Source organism: Gopherus flavomarginatus, chromosome 1, assembly GCF_025201925.1.
Source record: "Gopherus flavomarginatus isolate rGopFla2 chromosome 1, rGopFla2.mat.asm, whole genome shotgun sequence".
NCBI lineage: Eukaryota > Metazoa > Chordata > Testudines > Testudinidae > Gopherus > Gopherus flavomarginatus.
Window position 1 is genome coordinate 9,373,818 of NC_066617.1, and position 15,829 is coordinate 9,389,646.

At 41.1% G+C, this 15,829-nt stretch overlaps 1 protein-coding gene across 3 annotated transcripts in view; it reads left to right on the forward strand.

Annotated features, from left to right (window-relative positions):
* Positions 1-15,829, forward strand: part of CHCHD3 (coiled-coil-helix-coiled-coil-helix domain containing 3) — a 281,390-nt gene that overhangs the window by 17,411 nt on the left and 248,150 nt on the right. The window lies entirely within an intron of this gene.

Genomic DNA, 15,829 nt, shown 5'->3' on the forward strand with positions numbered 1-15,829 from the left:
AGACAACTTCCTAGGGGGACCTATAGAATCAGGCAACGCTCTCTATTACGAAGAGCCGGGCCCCGCTGATTCCCCTGAGACCTGGGATGGTCCCTTTGCTAACGGAACTTGGGCATTAAAAGGTCATTATTGGATCTGTGGCTCTTATGCTTATCGCAGATTGCCTCCAAACTGGTCGGGAATATGCTACATAGGATACATTAGGCCTTTGTTCTTTCTCTTACCTCAAGCCCAGGGAAACAAATTGGGAGTTAAGGTTTATGATGATATTGTACAAACCTGAAGGAACTGAGGCGCAAAGCCCATAAGCTCTTAAAATGTTTTTAAGGGGGGGAAACTTGATAGAAAAGGCCTAAAAATCAACAGGCCCAGGCCTGTATCTTCCTCTCTTTCCCTGGCTTTAGCCCAAAGAGGGGCCTAGGGATTTGAATAACAAGCAAAACCTGGGAATCCAGGACAAGACATGTATCTAGTCTCATTTAACCATGTCAGCTATTTACTAATTAGTCCGCTTGGCACAAAAGTTTATGCAGCTGTTTTCCCATGTATCCTCAAAGATATGTAATACTAAAGGTCAAGGTATGTACCTTATACTCCCTTCAAAATGATAAATGTATCCGCAACAGATGTATCTTGTATCCCCTTCCCCAAAATAATCATGTATTCTGTGTGACCTGTTATCTATAGGTCAGTATAATGACGTTTACTAAAGTTGTTTGTTACTGATTATAAAAGGGACTCATGTCCCCCATGTAAGGTGTGCTCTTCTCTGGCATTAGTCGAGAAGAAACACCCGCTCAGCTGAACGAAAATAAAGGTGTGGTACCCGTCTTCTTGTTCTCCGTGCCTCCTTGGTGTAATTAGGTAAGCTCCAGGGGGAAACGGGCCCTGTTTGGCCAACAGCAGCAAACTTAATTTACACTCTCTTGAAAAGATTTGCTAAAGTGCATTGAATGGCTGGCTGATCAGATAGAGATTAGACGTCATCAGAGGGAAGGCATGCTAAAGATCACAAGGCAGTTTAGTTGAGTAGGGATTTGTCCTAGCATGCTTGACTAAAATATTCACACCCCTGCTGTCTTTCAGCATGTTTATGCAATTGGTTGCCCTGTTCTTTCTCAGAGCTGTCTCTGTTTTCAGTGGGGTATAGTTGACCCAAAGCATTTCAGTATCAGTGTAAAATTTTATTATTAGAGAGCGAAATGTCTTCTAACCCAGAAGCCTGCTAAAGTTGTCAAACTCTTCATTTTGTCACTATAATTTTTAACCTGGCACTCATGTCACTAGATGCCAAAAGTATATGGAGGACAGTGGCATGCATAGGAAATGAGAAGGACCTCTTCATTTATATATCTTGAGTGGACTGTTACAAACCACCTTGCTGGGGTGTACATTTCAGTGCAAAATAGAATAAAACTTAGAAGCAAAAAGTCAGATTATTTTGTTTATTTGTTTATGGTAATGAGAGATTGAATTTATTAGGCTTTTTCACCCAGTCCCCTGAAAGTGTAATATAATCCCCTATTCTCCACAATAGAGGATGTATTCCTATTAATTTGTGTTATTAAAACTGGTTTAGTGTGTATTTTTCAGATCGTATAAATCTTTAAACCGATAAGACTCCTTGCAGATCAGTAAATAATTATTGGCTGTTCTTAAACTTTCTGCCATCTTGTTGGTGCATTCTTTGGAGCAGATGGAAATGCACTGTTTAGTTTGGACGAACTAATGGCTTGTCTACACAGTTAGTGAACAGCAAGGGAGGACGTGAATCTACAGTGCACTAGCTTGCCACACAATAACTCGTCGTGTGGACCCTGCTCCTGAGCACCAAAAGTTCAATTGTGTGCTTTTGACATGTTCTCAGCTATGGAACCTTCAGTGTATTGAAGCAGAATCCAAAATTCTGTAGCTGGGAGCACAGATTGTTAAGGTACATAGCGAAAAACAATTCGTGGCTGTTGGTGGCATTCACAGAGAAGCTGCAGATGGTGGAGCACTGCTTCTGAGCTTAAGAAACAAGCACTGATTGGTGAGATAGAATTTTCAGATGCAAAAGGCAACATTCATCTCCTCAAACCAACATTACAATGCTATTTCTGGATCTGTGTTTGGAGCTCACTACAGCCTTCCAGCTCAAGGACACCAGAATGAGAGCTGCATTAACAGTTGGGAAGCAAGTGGCAATTGCACTCTGGTAGCTTGCAGCATTGGATTGCTACTGGTCAGTGGGAAATCATTTTGGAGTTGGATAATCTATAGTGGGAGTTGTTGTCATGCAAGTATGCCGGGCCATTAATTGTGTGCAGGACTGTGACTCCTGGCTGTGTGCAGGACATAGCAGAATGATTTGCAGCTATTGAGTTCCTGAACTGTGGAGGGGTGATAGATGGCACACGTATCCGTGTTTTGGTACCAGCCCAACTGCCACAGAGTACATCAACACAAAGGGCTACTTTTCTGTGGTTATGCAAGCATTGCTGGATCACTGGGGACACATCATTTATACCAGGGGTTTTCAACCTTTTTCTTTCTAAGCCTCCCTCCCCCAACACTTTATTAACATTCCTCGGCACACCTGTACCACAACTGTTTTTCTGCATATCCAATATATTAAAACCCAGGGGCGACATTAGGGGTTAGCAATCAGGGCAATTGCCCTGGGCCCCACACCACAGGGCGGCCCTGGAAGCTAAGTTGTTCGGGCTGAGGCTTTTAGCCCAAGGCAGTTGGGCTCTGGCTTTGGCTTTCGGCCCCAGGCCCCAGTAAGTCTAATGTCCGCCCTGGTCTCTGGTTTATTTTGGCGGACCCCCCTGAAACCTGCTTCCCCCGCCTTTGGAAGAGGATTACAGAGTATTTACATCAAAATTTCATTGAGATTTCTCAGGATTCCAGGGCCCTTACTGTGATACAAGGGACATTGCTATGTACATACACAAACTGCTCCACATGCGCTCCTCCCTTACCTTGCAGGAGAATGCTGCTTGTTGTGCTGTATCTTCTTGTTTGAGTAAAACAGTGAAAACTTGATACCTGTGTCTTAACTTAGGGATGGGATGGGTGCCATCTTTACATTTAAACATTGTAATTCATGTGTACACTTACCGAGGTTCCTTCCCCTTCATGAGGCTTGGCTGGTGGGACTGGCTAGAGTTTGGGAGAGTTTCAAGGTGGTCCTGGCTCGCAGCATAGCTGGATCTCTTCCCCACTCAGTATAGAAAAGATAGTTTTGAATTTCATAGGGATTCTGCTGTTCCGAGAGTTGGGTTTTTCGTTAGCTGGTGTAGCCTCTTGAAATTATCAAGATCAGAGCAGGCAGGCGTAGTGGAAGAGTGCAACATGAACGTTCTCAAACAGTGGGTTGGAAAGTTTGTATGCTGATTATCATTTCACCAGTTTTACGGCTCACATCTTGGAAAACCAATGGATATTTTTGAGACTTGAGACAAAACTAAAAGGGGGAGAAAATAGATAGAAGCTTTGTTCCTGTTTACTACAGCAGTGTTTTTAACACTTATTTGATTAAAGTAGGTCTAGTAGTTCCATTTTTAGTGGTCAGTTCTCTCTCTTTCTCTCTCTCCGGTAACTTTGTGTGCACAGGCAGCGTTTTCTCCTTTAATAGATATTCATTTAGAAGAACCATTTTTGTTTCTTTATGTACTGTAAAACAGGTAATTCCAAATGTACAGCATATTATATGCTTCCTGCGTCTCAGGTGGATTTGCCAAAATCAAATTTCATGCTAAACTACCCCAAGCTCTAAGCGCTCTATTAGGTTTCACTGAATGCTGATATTTGCTGTAAGTCTTTTTTTCCTCAGTAATTTAGCAATGCAGATATAGCAAAAATGATTTTACAGCAATTATGAAGGTACTATATGCAACACGTTATCTGGTTGCTTAGAAACTGTGTACAGGTTAGGAGGAACAGATCTGTTTTTCATTGCACAGTACGATGGTGTATACAAACACAGCACTGGTAAAGAAGGGGTTAAGCAGCTGCTTTGGGCCCAGGCAGCCCCACTCTGCCACACCTGCAAAGCAGGCATGGCTTGGAGGAGGATCTCAGAGGGAGAGCAGCCCAGCTCAGGAGGGCAGCAGACAGTGGAGGTGAACTGACAAATACTCTGAACTCCTGAGAAGGAGTTTTGCAGGAGCTCCTGAGATATGTTGGACTCAAAGGGAAGAGAGATGTGAATCTCAGAAGTTCTGAGACTTTATCTTTGATTCCAGCTACTTTGCCCATTGAGAAACAGGAATCTGGTAGGAAGTGACCCATGGAGGCAGCAGTAGAGCATTTGGTGAGGCAGGATTTAGCTGCTTACAATGTGCCCTGGATCAGAATCCAGTGGAGAGGCTGAACTTGGATTCCCCTACCAACCTCTAGGGAGTGCTAAAGACAGAAGCAGACCCCTGATACGGGGAGTCTAGGGGAGAGAAACCCTGAGGACAAAAGGGTCAAGATCCCAAGACCTCAAACTAGAGGGGCAGACCCAAAGCCGCCTTGCATAATCCAGAGGACTCCCCAATTGCTGGACTCTATATACCCTGAAAACAGCATACATAAAACATGATCTGGCCAGAGTGCTGAGTTACAGAAGGGACAGACGACCTCAGGTCCAGAGTGGCTGCCAACAGGGGATTGCCAGGAAAAAGATCACCTGCCATGCCCCTGCTGACTGTTGGATGGCTCCTGCAGTTAGTGACCCTGTTCACAAACTAAATGGATTTTGTGCTCAAAAACACCCTCCCCCTGGCAATAACTAGCTAATGGGAAACAAAAAACAAACAAGCAAACAAAAAAAAGCTGCCGGCCCCTGGCTTATGTTTCTGCTGTTTTTGGTTCTCAGCGCTGTGGTATTTTAGGTGTAGCCTTCCTGGCGTTCTCAACTAAAAGTGTGGAATGATATTTTTAAGCTAGAGAAGTGGATGTATTTCCAGTGCTGCATGATTTAGATCATAGAACATTCTGCCAGACAAACTACTAGTGTGTAGCGATGAGTTTAAGAACAGAATGGTATGTGTTATAGGCATGGCTTATTGCACTGCTGTGACGAGGTGCACTCATCTCTCTTGAACACTTCCTGTTGGCTGGGTGCAATCCTGAACTCTTTCCTCTTCCTAGCGGCTCCTGTCTGCTATTGCCCTTGTCAGGTGGGTCTTCAGTGGCTCAGTCCTCCAGCTAAGTCTCTCAATTAATATGCATGAATGAACCCCTTCTGGGGTAACAAAATCCAACAAATGGTTGGCCGTCTCTGGGGTCTTCAGCCCCATCTCTGGGCCTGTTTAAATTCTAGCCTCTTTGTAAGACTTCTAGTACCGAGTCTTATCCCCTTCTTGGGCCTTAGGCAATTTCCTCAGCAGCCAGCGGGGGGATTCAAGACCTCCCATTACTCTGAGTCCCACCCCAGAGACCCTATAAACAGCAGTCACGTGCTGCTTCCCTTTAACAGTTGCTGCTGTGTTCCTTGGGCTGCTTCTCGCTCAGTCCGTCACCTTCTTGGGCTCTCTGTTTGAGCAGGGTCTCTCCCAGGTCACCTTGCCTGGAGAGTTTTTCGGCCTCTGTCCTGATTCCTTAGGATCTTCTCTCAGGCCTCTTTGCTTGGAGAGCTTGTAACAGTCTCTGCCCCCTTTTAGTTAAAGTTCTCTCTCCCAGGCCTTTCTGCCTGGGAGCTTCACAGTCCGGTCCCTACTTGACCAGGGTCTCTCTCAAGCCTCTTTACCTGTGCAGTTTCACAGCCTTCTGATCCCAGCCATCCACTGACTGGCTCAGCCCCTCCAGCTTCTTTTAACTGTTCCTGCTGTGCTCTCATTGACTGCGTCCCGGCAGCCTTTCTAGGCAGGCCTGGAGGACCCACCTTCAATGCTCCTTTCCTGGGGCAGGGTGTGTAGGACTGCGAGGCCTCTCAAACGGCCTGATACACTCCGTCACTGGTGCCTATTATTGTTGCTCACCACTTCCTGTTACAAGATTCCCTGTTTTCAGTTGCTTATAACTTTGCCAGACTTCAGCTGTTTGGGCTAAAATTCTCCAGGCTGGGTATGTGCGTCAGGCTGATTTTTATTATTTTTTAATTTATACAGAATGGTTCAGCTGTTTCAGAGCATGAGGCTAGGGGAAAATATGTTTTGTCCATGTACAAACTCTTTTTTGAGTGACTTTTATTTTAAAAATCTGTAGTACCCTTATTCTTTAGAGCAGGGACTTGAAATGTGACAGTGTGGGTTGGGAAGGTGGCTTTTATGTTGAGGATGTGCCTTTTGTTGTCCTTGTGAATATCTGTTCAAATCTGACCAAGTTGTAACCCTTTGAACTATCCATTTGTGCTTCTTTAGGAGAGATTTGCTAAACCTTCACAGTTAAATTTCCTAAAGATTCTATCTGTACTGGGCATGCTCCACCCCAGGGGTGAGCACGTCTTTTTGTGCTATCACAACTCTGAGTGACTGGGGACCATGCTGGATCTAAGTACTGGAACTGAAAGCAGGTAGCCTGTCTCAGTGTTCTTAGTAATCCTCTTACTACGGCAGGGAAGCATGGAGGAGTAAACTGCCTGATTTGAATGCAGAGGAGAGAAGAAACTGGGCTAGGGGAAAGATGGGAGCAAGGAGCCTGGGGGTGAGAACTGAGACTGGAAGCTGGTGGGGAGAGATGGACTGGAACATGGTGCGTGTGGGAGTGCTTGGGAGCCTGAGACAGGATTTGGAGCAGACTGGGATTAACTGGGAATGAGACTGGGAACCAATGTGGTGTGAGGAGGGAGAAGCGACAGATCTGGTGAGGACCTGGGCTATGAGGGGGAAACCTGGGCAGTGACACCTGGACAAGGAACTGGGGAGGGCGTGTGGGAGACAAAGATTGGATAGGGAGCCTTTTTTAACAGTTTGAGGTGGTAAGATGGCAGGCAGCCATTGCGGGGGTCTCACCAAATGAAATCTGGGTGGGCTTAGAATGTAACATTATGGTGTAATGCTAGTATTCCAGGCGAGGTTTCTCCTTTTAGGTAATTAGTCTTAGGAGTGTAAATGAATATGCCATTTAGAATAAAAGTCATGGGAGTTATTTGGTATGTGTGTGTGTGTATGAGATCACATGTTGTGTCTCTTTTTTAAAAAAAAACAGTAAAAACCCCCTTTTTAAAGTGGGTTTCTTTAGCTTTGTCTTAAGCAGCATCCAAAATTCTTAGCATGTCAAAACTACTGAGTTCTTATGTACAATTGGAGATTGTACTGTATGGTATCAAGAACATGCTTATCTGAGTTACACGTAAATTGACACTGACTGTCAGCAAAATGAAAATTAACTGAAGTGTGCTAGGAGAGTTTAGTACATATAACTCAATTCACTTGTGATTTTAAACCAAAGTCTTTATTCTTCAGTCAGACGAAGAGGGAAAACCTTTTGAATTGTGCAGGTTCTCTTTTTTTTTACAATAGTAAAGAAAAAATACATTTTATATGGCAGATCCTTAAGGACATACCTATACAGAGCCCCGTTCATCCTGCTAAAGTAATGAGGCCTCCTGGCTGTAACAGGAGGTGCTTGTTTTCTATCCGTGATGACTTTTGTGCAGCTTAAAAGATCTTTTATGTAATATTAAAGAACATTTTAGAGCTCTGGATCTGCTGTTTGTCATATCAGCATGAAAAGAAAAGGTTTGTTTTATTATCTTCCACCTGCAGGTGCACACTGCAGCCAAGTGTTCCTAAAGCTCTTCATCAGCTGTCAGATCAGACAGGTTAAGTGTAGTGCATAGTCTTCTTCCATGAAAGCTCTCTAATAGCTGTTTATTAGTTAAACAAGAGGTAACCACTTACTGCTTATTGTCCCCCTGGAGACAGGAAAAACTATATCTACTAATATTGCAAATTGATCTTGTTTCCTGAAAGTGGTTTGCATGTATTTAAGATCTTTGACCTTTTGTTCAGAAATGTCACTAGAACTTGGGAACACCTTCGGAAGTTAAAAATTGCACACCTTTCTGGATAACTTAATCTATTGTTACAGCAGTTTTAAGTGTTACTTGTAATGGAAAGATTAGAAGCAGGAAATAATTCTCCTTTTTTTCCAGTTTAGCCTTATAAAAATGGCACTATTTTGTGTAGAGTCACTTCCACTGCTTCTCCTTTTCAGTTACTGAAGGAACATAAATTTACACTGTGTAGAAGTTAAGCATAGGAGTTTATTACACACAGCGCTGGCGGAGCATTACCTTGCTTATTAGGCTCGGAGACACTGTTAATTAATTGATTACAAAGGATTATATGGATTTTCCATGGTTGGAGGGAAAAGACGGGGTAGGCAGTTTTAAACCCTGGATAGGTCTAGCAGCAAGACAAGATAGCACAGTAGCCAATAGTTAAGGATTACATAATGTCTCCGCTCATGGTTTTAGGTTAACAAATAACATACAATTAGTACTTTTATACTAATAATATTTTATTAAATATATATATGTTGAATTTTTATTTGGGGTTTAACAGGTACTGTTTGGTGGAAATGTCATTCAGCAATAGTGGGAGAGCGAGAGATGGGGATGGGATACTAAAAAGTAGGAAAATTATAATAAAACTGCAAATATTGGCAAGGGAGTGAGTCCAAGGGACAGGGATGTCTCAACTTTGAAGACATTGTCAAATGAAATGTAGAATTTTGTTTTTAGTGTCCCTTTAAAAAGCCAAGTTAAAAGTGACTGTTGGAAGAGAAGGATGTACTGTGTCCTTGCTGGAGTCTTGAGTCTCCTCTTCTTTGCAATCTCCTGCTGCGGTTAAGTATTTTGTTGTTGCCAACCAACACCCTGGTTGAAGAGCTTCCTTTCAGTGCTGTGTCAGACTTCTAGAGTGGTCCCTGAATGTGGAGCCAGCGACACAAGGTCCTTCTGATCTGTATTCTCCTAAATTAGGAATGGAGTACACTCTTTTCACTACATTCCGGGGCAGTGGTTTGGAGAACAACTGATTGGAATTGAACTCATATTTAATATGGCAGCATAGATCGCAACATTGTTATTTCTACCTCTTCTTTGTCTTTGGGATTATCATTTGACCATTTGTCCCTTCTGGCTTTATAATCTATGAACCTTGTATTGTAGCCTAGTGTCCCCCTGCTAGGATTGAGAAATACTGCCTTTTTGAGGTGCTCTCATGCAGGGTCAATGTGCTACCCTCTAACACTGCTAGATCTATCTTGTTACTAAAACGAGACTGGCTCTGCTCTCTGCTGCAGTAAGATTACCTGCTGTGTCCCTTTATAGTGTCATGTTTTTCTTATTGCTTATTTTGTAATGTTATAAGCATGCAGGTTGCTCATCAGCAGTAGAGTTCTTATGAATACTATGTCCCTTTAAAGGATCATAGTTACTTTAAAATTTATTTTTTAAATCTTATTACCGGTTCCTATAGATATATGTAAAATTCTTATAGTTTTAATAATCTGTCAAACATCTAATTTATTTTTCACCATTAAAAGAATTTTTCTTTCGTTTGGCTGAATACTGAAAATGCAGGTAAAGTTAATATTATTTGCAGTCAGGTTCAGTTTCTGATTAGCAGGCACAAACACAATGCTATGATTTGTGTTTCAAACACTTCAGCTGGTACTTAATTTTAGTGAAAACACTTTTGTATTTAAGACAACATTTGTATTCATATTGTTTTTGTGATTTCCTTCCACTTCTCTCCCTTCCCTCTAAAAAACCTATTATTTGTGCCTAACCTACAGGCACAAGTGTCCATGGCATCTAGAGTACTTCAGTGATAAGCATATTAGAAATATCTAATGCTGACATTTCAACCAGACTTCATCTTCCATTACTGGTATTACATAAAGTAAATATTTGGTCTTTTTTTTGTTTAAACTGCTTTCGTATAATAAGTGTAGGATGTTTCAGTATATGTTGCTGCTGCTATACTTAACAAGACACAGAATCGAAAGACAAGGTGTTGAGGTAATATCTTTTATTGGACCCAATTCTGTTGAAAGAGACAAGCTTTGGAGCCACACAGAGCTACACAGACCTGAAGAAAACCTCTGTGTACTTCAAAAGTATGTTTCTTTCATGAACAGAAGTTGTTCCAATAAAAAATATTTTCTCTCACCCACTTTGTCTGTGTAATGTCCTGGGACCAACATGGCTACAACCCCTTTGTAAGATACAAAATAGACAGTCCCTGTTATTTCAATAGAATGTTAAAAAATAATCCATGTTTGTATGCCAAGAATTTTTATCATTCAACTGGACTGTAAAACTAGGACACACAATGGACCTATTATTGGTTACATATATATTTTAATGGTTCACATCTCTCAATTTCTATTTGGGTTTCAATTATTTCCATTAACCAAATGGAGTTACAAATGAAGGGAGGATGGTGTGTTGCAATTTGCATCCAAGCTGAATAAACTATATGTGAGGGTACGTTTCATACTGTTGTAAAGAAAACAGTTCTGTATAAATCTTTCCCTATAGAGCTGAATACATAAAATAGAGATTAGACTTGAGAGAACCAGAATATCTGTTAGAAAGATCTCTGCCATTTGTCATCACAACTCTCTTTATTAAAAGTTATGTATAAAGTGACTGTTTTGATGACCGCTGCTGAGTTTCAATTCCCACTTAAAGGTATTCAATATTTCATATTGTTTGATATAGAGATTGCTGCACTAGATCAGTTTTTCCATTGAAGCATGTACTCTCACACTTTTTTTATACAAAAATGAAATAGAATAGACAAAATAACCGTTTATTGCTGGTGACACAATAGTCCATGAAAACCTAGATGTAAGGTTGTCAGACTTCTTTAAATAGAGAGAGCAGAATTTTTCATATCTTTATTACTATTGTATGTAATTCCAATTGTCAAGCAAAGATCTTTTTGTATAAATTATGCTTACAGCTTTGAAAGAAGTAGTGATGAACGTAGTGCACTAATCTATTTGTGAAACACTTCCAATAGCCTTTACTGGCGAGGAATAAAAACTAGGTCTGTATGTCCTGTTTACTGCTTTAAAATTTTTTTTTATTTATTTTTTTATTTTATTTTTTTGAGTAGTGTGATTTCTGAGGATAGAGAGATTCTTTCAGCATTTGGACCTGTGAATAAATATCATGCTGGAAAAAATTGTAAGCAGTAGTGGAAAAGGCTAAATGTCACTATGTTGTTAAAGATTAATATTTGGTATGTGATGCAGCAAACGTTATCTCTATCTTTCCATTCTGTTTTTGCCTTGCCCTCACCCTGGTAGATCATTCAGATTGGTGCCATTTGGGATCTTTCAATGTCTGCTCTTGGTAGAATGCACTGTAAGTCACTTTAAGATCCCTTGTGTTTTCCATTTAAAGTTTTATATTGAGGAGAGAAATCAGATTTATTTTGAAAACTTAAATTGAGATTTCTATTGTTTTTCAGTTAAGTGGAGGATTATAATTGTTTTTGCTTATATATGAACATTTCCATCAAACCTGGGTGCATATGCAATACAAATAAAATATAAAAAAACCCAGTAGGCTTTAAAATGTTACCAGATGGCTTACAAATGTTAAATTTAGCCTTACAACAGTGTTGAGAAAGAGAATATTATCGTAATTTGACGGATGGGGGAACTGAGGCATAGTAGTGAAGTGACTTGCCTAAGGTCACAGAAGAAATACGTGACAGATTCGGGAATAAAGCCTACATCTGATTCCCCATCATATTCATTAACCACAAGACCATCCTTTCTTTTTATGCAGTCTTGTGGTCTTATTCAATCTAAAATGTTAGAGACAGATACCCTCAATAGAACAAGGCCATGTCTCTTGTCACTTATTCAGAATGCTTCCTCATTTCTAGCAGTGTCACCTCACTGTACCTGAATTATGCTTAGGTCAGTTGATTTTCATTCAGTTATGAATGTGTCTGATTCTAGGACAATAGAAATATGGGAAATATCCATTTTTAAAAGAGTTGATATAACCTTCATATAATCAAACTGTATCAAATTCTGGTCACTTTTATAATAAAATGCTAAAAATCATTCTTTCCTGTGTTTTACAAAGCTATGCCTCATTTACTTTGCTTTATTTGCAACTGTGATCACTTCTGGTTTAAAAGACTTATATTCTTTCAGAATAAATAGAGAAAAATCCAGATTCCTGTTCTCCTTTTCACATGTACTCACAACTACCTAAAGTGGTTTAGAAGCCTTGGGCACAGAAACTGCTACCTGGACTGTGTCTGTGCTGGGAATTTTAGGGAATTTTTTCAACTTTGGTTTGGCAGAAGTTTAGACCATTGGTCCTAGTAATGGTAGGAACACTAGTTCAAACTTGCTGCAGGCATCTTAACCATGGGGTGATCTAATTCTGCTCAGAGCTGGTTGAGCCAACAAGGTGACAAAAGTGCCTGTCATTGGCTTTTGGTATTACTTCCAGTGTTGCTAATGCAAGTGGAGCTGGACTTGTGTGCGATCAACACTGGGGGAGTTCTTTAAAATCTCCAGTGTAGACATGACCTTTGTCACAGTGGCCAGGGTAAATGACCTTTCAGAAAAGCCTCAAACTTCACAAGGAATGAATTTCACTGGTTATCTAAGACAGAAGGAATGAAACCTAAACCTGAAAACCCTATGGTTTTACTATGACTGAAAAAAAGATAACACTTAGGCCTGGTCTACAATAGAAAATTACTTTGGCTTAACTATATCACTCAGGGGAAATCCACACCCTGGAGCAATGTAGTTAAACTGACCTAAGTCCCTGCATAGACAAGGCTAGGTTGACTGAAGAATTCTTCCGTTGACCTAGCTATCGTCTCTTGGGGAGGTAGATTAACTGTGCTGATGGGAGGGGTTTTCCGGTCAGCATAGGTAGTGTATACGTACGCTGAAGTGCTACAACAGTGCCACTGTAATGATTCAAGGGTAGAAAATCCCTCAGTCTCTCAGAAGCAGCCTGTGAAAGGGATGATAATAAAAAGGTGAAATCTACTATGTAAACTACATTTTTGCAGATGGAACTTGAAAGCTGTAAAGGAAATTATTCACACCAAAATTAAATTCAGTTGATAGTCTGTCAGACTAATTCTGCAGCACCCTAAAACAGTGGGAGATAACTTAACCCTCTGTAACAATATATCAGTAGTTGTGTACTTAATTTGAAGTTGCCTTGTTTTTGTGAGTTTTCACATTTCTAAAAAATATAATCTACAGAAGCACATAAAATACCCTTTTATGAACAATATATATATATAAACATGACATATCAGAACTGCATACTTTCAGCAATACCTTATAGTACAGAATGCTCAGATATGAGAAAATATGACATGTCCAAACTATCTTCATTCCATACAACCTGCCTCAGAAAAATCCTGCATATCTTTTGGCCCAGAACAATTTCAAACCAAGATCTATTGACAAAGTGCAGCCAAGAGGATACGAGCACCCTCATCGCCAGGAGGTGTGGAGATGGATCGGCCATATGCTTCGGATGGAAACTGATTCCATCACCAGAGTAGCAATAAGATGGACACTTGAAGGCAAGCGAAAACGAGGCTGCCGGAAAACCGCTGTGGAAGCTAAGCTGAAAAACCTGGGGCACAGCTGGGGAACCATTGAAAGACTTGCCAGAAACAGACAGGAGTGAAGGAGCTTTGTTGCTGCCCTAAATGCCAGAGACGTAATGGGAACAGGATGATGATGATGAACATAAAATATGTGGTTTTGGTTGAAGAAGAAAAATTGGTTACAGCTTTTGTTTGCACTATGTAAACTACGTATGAGTTCTTAGCCACCCTTCTCCAAAGCTTTAAATTTTTACACCTGGCAGCTGAAGACAAATGATTAAGATTTTTTTGTTACTTTTTTAATGCTATGATTTCTGTTGATCCTACTTAGTACTATGATCAGTTAATGAACAGAAGTGGCAGTGATCTTTTCTGCAGCTTCAGTGATGAAGTCTTTCCTTTTAACTGAATGCTGTAAGCTAACCATTATTTATTTCTAATGCCGTTTTCCTGTCTTACTTTGAACTTTGCTCAATTCTCAGGTACCATGGAATAAAAATAAATAATGTGCAGTCTGGCTGATCCATGTTACATCTCTCAGTGTATTCACTTTGTGCTTTGATTGATTGTTCCATTTTGTCAGTTTTCTATAGTTCATCCTGCTTTAAAACACTTCTAGTTATTCAACTGTATTGGTACCAATTTTTTTCTGTAAAACTTCGCCTGAAGGTAACTTATAGCACTTCAGGGCTGTTCGATGTTTTGAGAGCGCACCTTAGGAGGATCTGTTTACACAAAAAATAACCCGAAGTTCTCAGTGCCCTCTCCTGTATTAGAGATCTACTTACATTCACCATTGCATCTTCCACATAATGTATCTGATTTAATCTGATGTTTTTTTCTGAGGCGTGTCCCATGTGTGTAACTCCCCTTGTTTTTTCCTTTGGACTCTGCAACCTTTCAGTCTTTATCATCTAGCTGCTTATTCTTTGTCTGTTAACAAAATATATGTTCCTGGTTAGGAGTACTACAGCATCAAAATATATTCGGATAGTATAACTGTACATGCTGAATTGTTGAAATGAAGATAATAGGTATTAGGAGTCCTCCTAAATGCCATATTTCCCCCTCCATTCATCATTAGTCATGACTTCAGCAAGGTTCAGAGAAATTAAAATGGATCCCAGTAAGTTCTCTATACCATGAGATGAAATAACTTTACAATACATTTATGAATTTCTGAGATCAGAAGCAGAAAAATTTAGATTGTCTTGACACAACACTGTATACTTTATCCTATTGAAAGCAGCACTGTACATCTTTCACATCATGATTTACAATGTGATTACCGTATATACTTGTTCATAAGCTGAATTTTTTTAGTAAAAAAGGGAAGCACTGGCGAAGAGAGTCGGCTTATGAACAGGTACAGACAGGGAGAAGTGGGACACAGCCCTGCCCCCCAACAGAGGGAGCAAGGAGAGGCAGCACAGGCAGCAGAGCCAGAAGGGAAGAGACGGGGCCAGAGTCTCTCCACTTCTGGCCACGCTGCTCTCCCCCCAGCCTCCGAAGCAGCTGCAGCTCTGGGGCTGGCAGCCGTGCCATGTGGCCCCGTCCCCCCCAGAGCAGGCTGTGGCCACCCGGCCCACTGGAGCATGCTGCGGCTGTGCCGCCCGGTTTGGCTTGCCGGAGCAGGCTGCATCTGCGCTGTCCAGCCTGCTGGAACAGCTCCAGCGAGGCCAGAGATATCCTCCCTTGGCCCTCCCCAGATAAAGTGGGAAGGGATAGGATGGGTAGAGTGTGGAGGTCCCGGGCTAGGGGTGGGGTCATGTGGGAAGTGGTCACAGGGGTTACTCCCCTGACTCCCAGCTTCTCCTCTTCTTCCCCCCCCCCAAAAAAAAAAATTCCCCACCAGTTGCCAATCAGGGTAAGCCACTGGTGCGCCAGGACACTTTGTTTACTTAGGTTTACTACCGTGCCTATGGGTGCTCAAGATAAACAAATCATCTTGGCCAGCCAGTGGCTTATCCTGATGGCTCGGGAGCCAAAGTTTGCTGACCTCTGAATTACAGGGTTGGCTTATGAACAGGTCATAAAAATTTTCCATTTTTACTTATCTATCTTGGGGCGGGGGGGCCGGGGGGCTTATAAATGAACCAGCTTATGATCAAGTATATATAGTATTTCTTTAATATTAAAGAAAGATCCCAACACTCCTGTCAACTGTTTTTTAAACAAAACAAAAAAAGCCTTACAAAATATTCTGAAATATACTTTCAGCGCAACAAGTCACTGTTGCTGTTGATTTAAATATAAAGAGAAATACCGTCGATGATGGCCTAGCA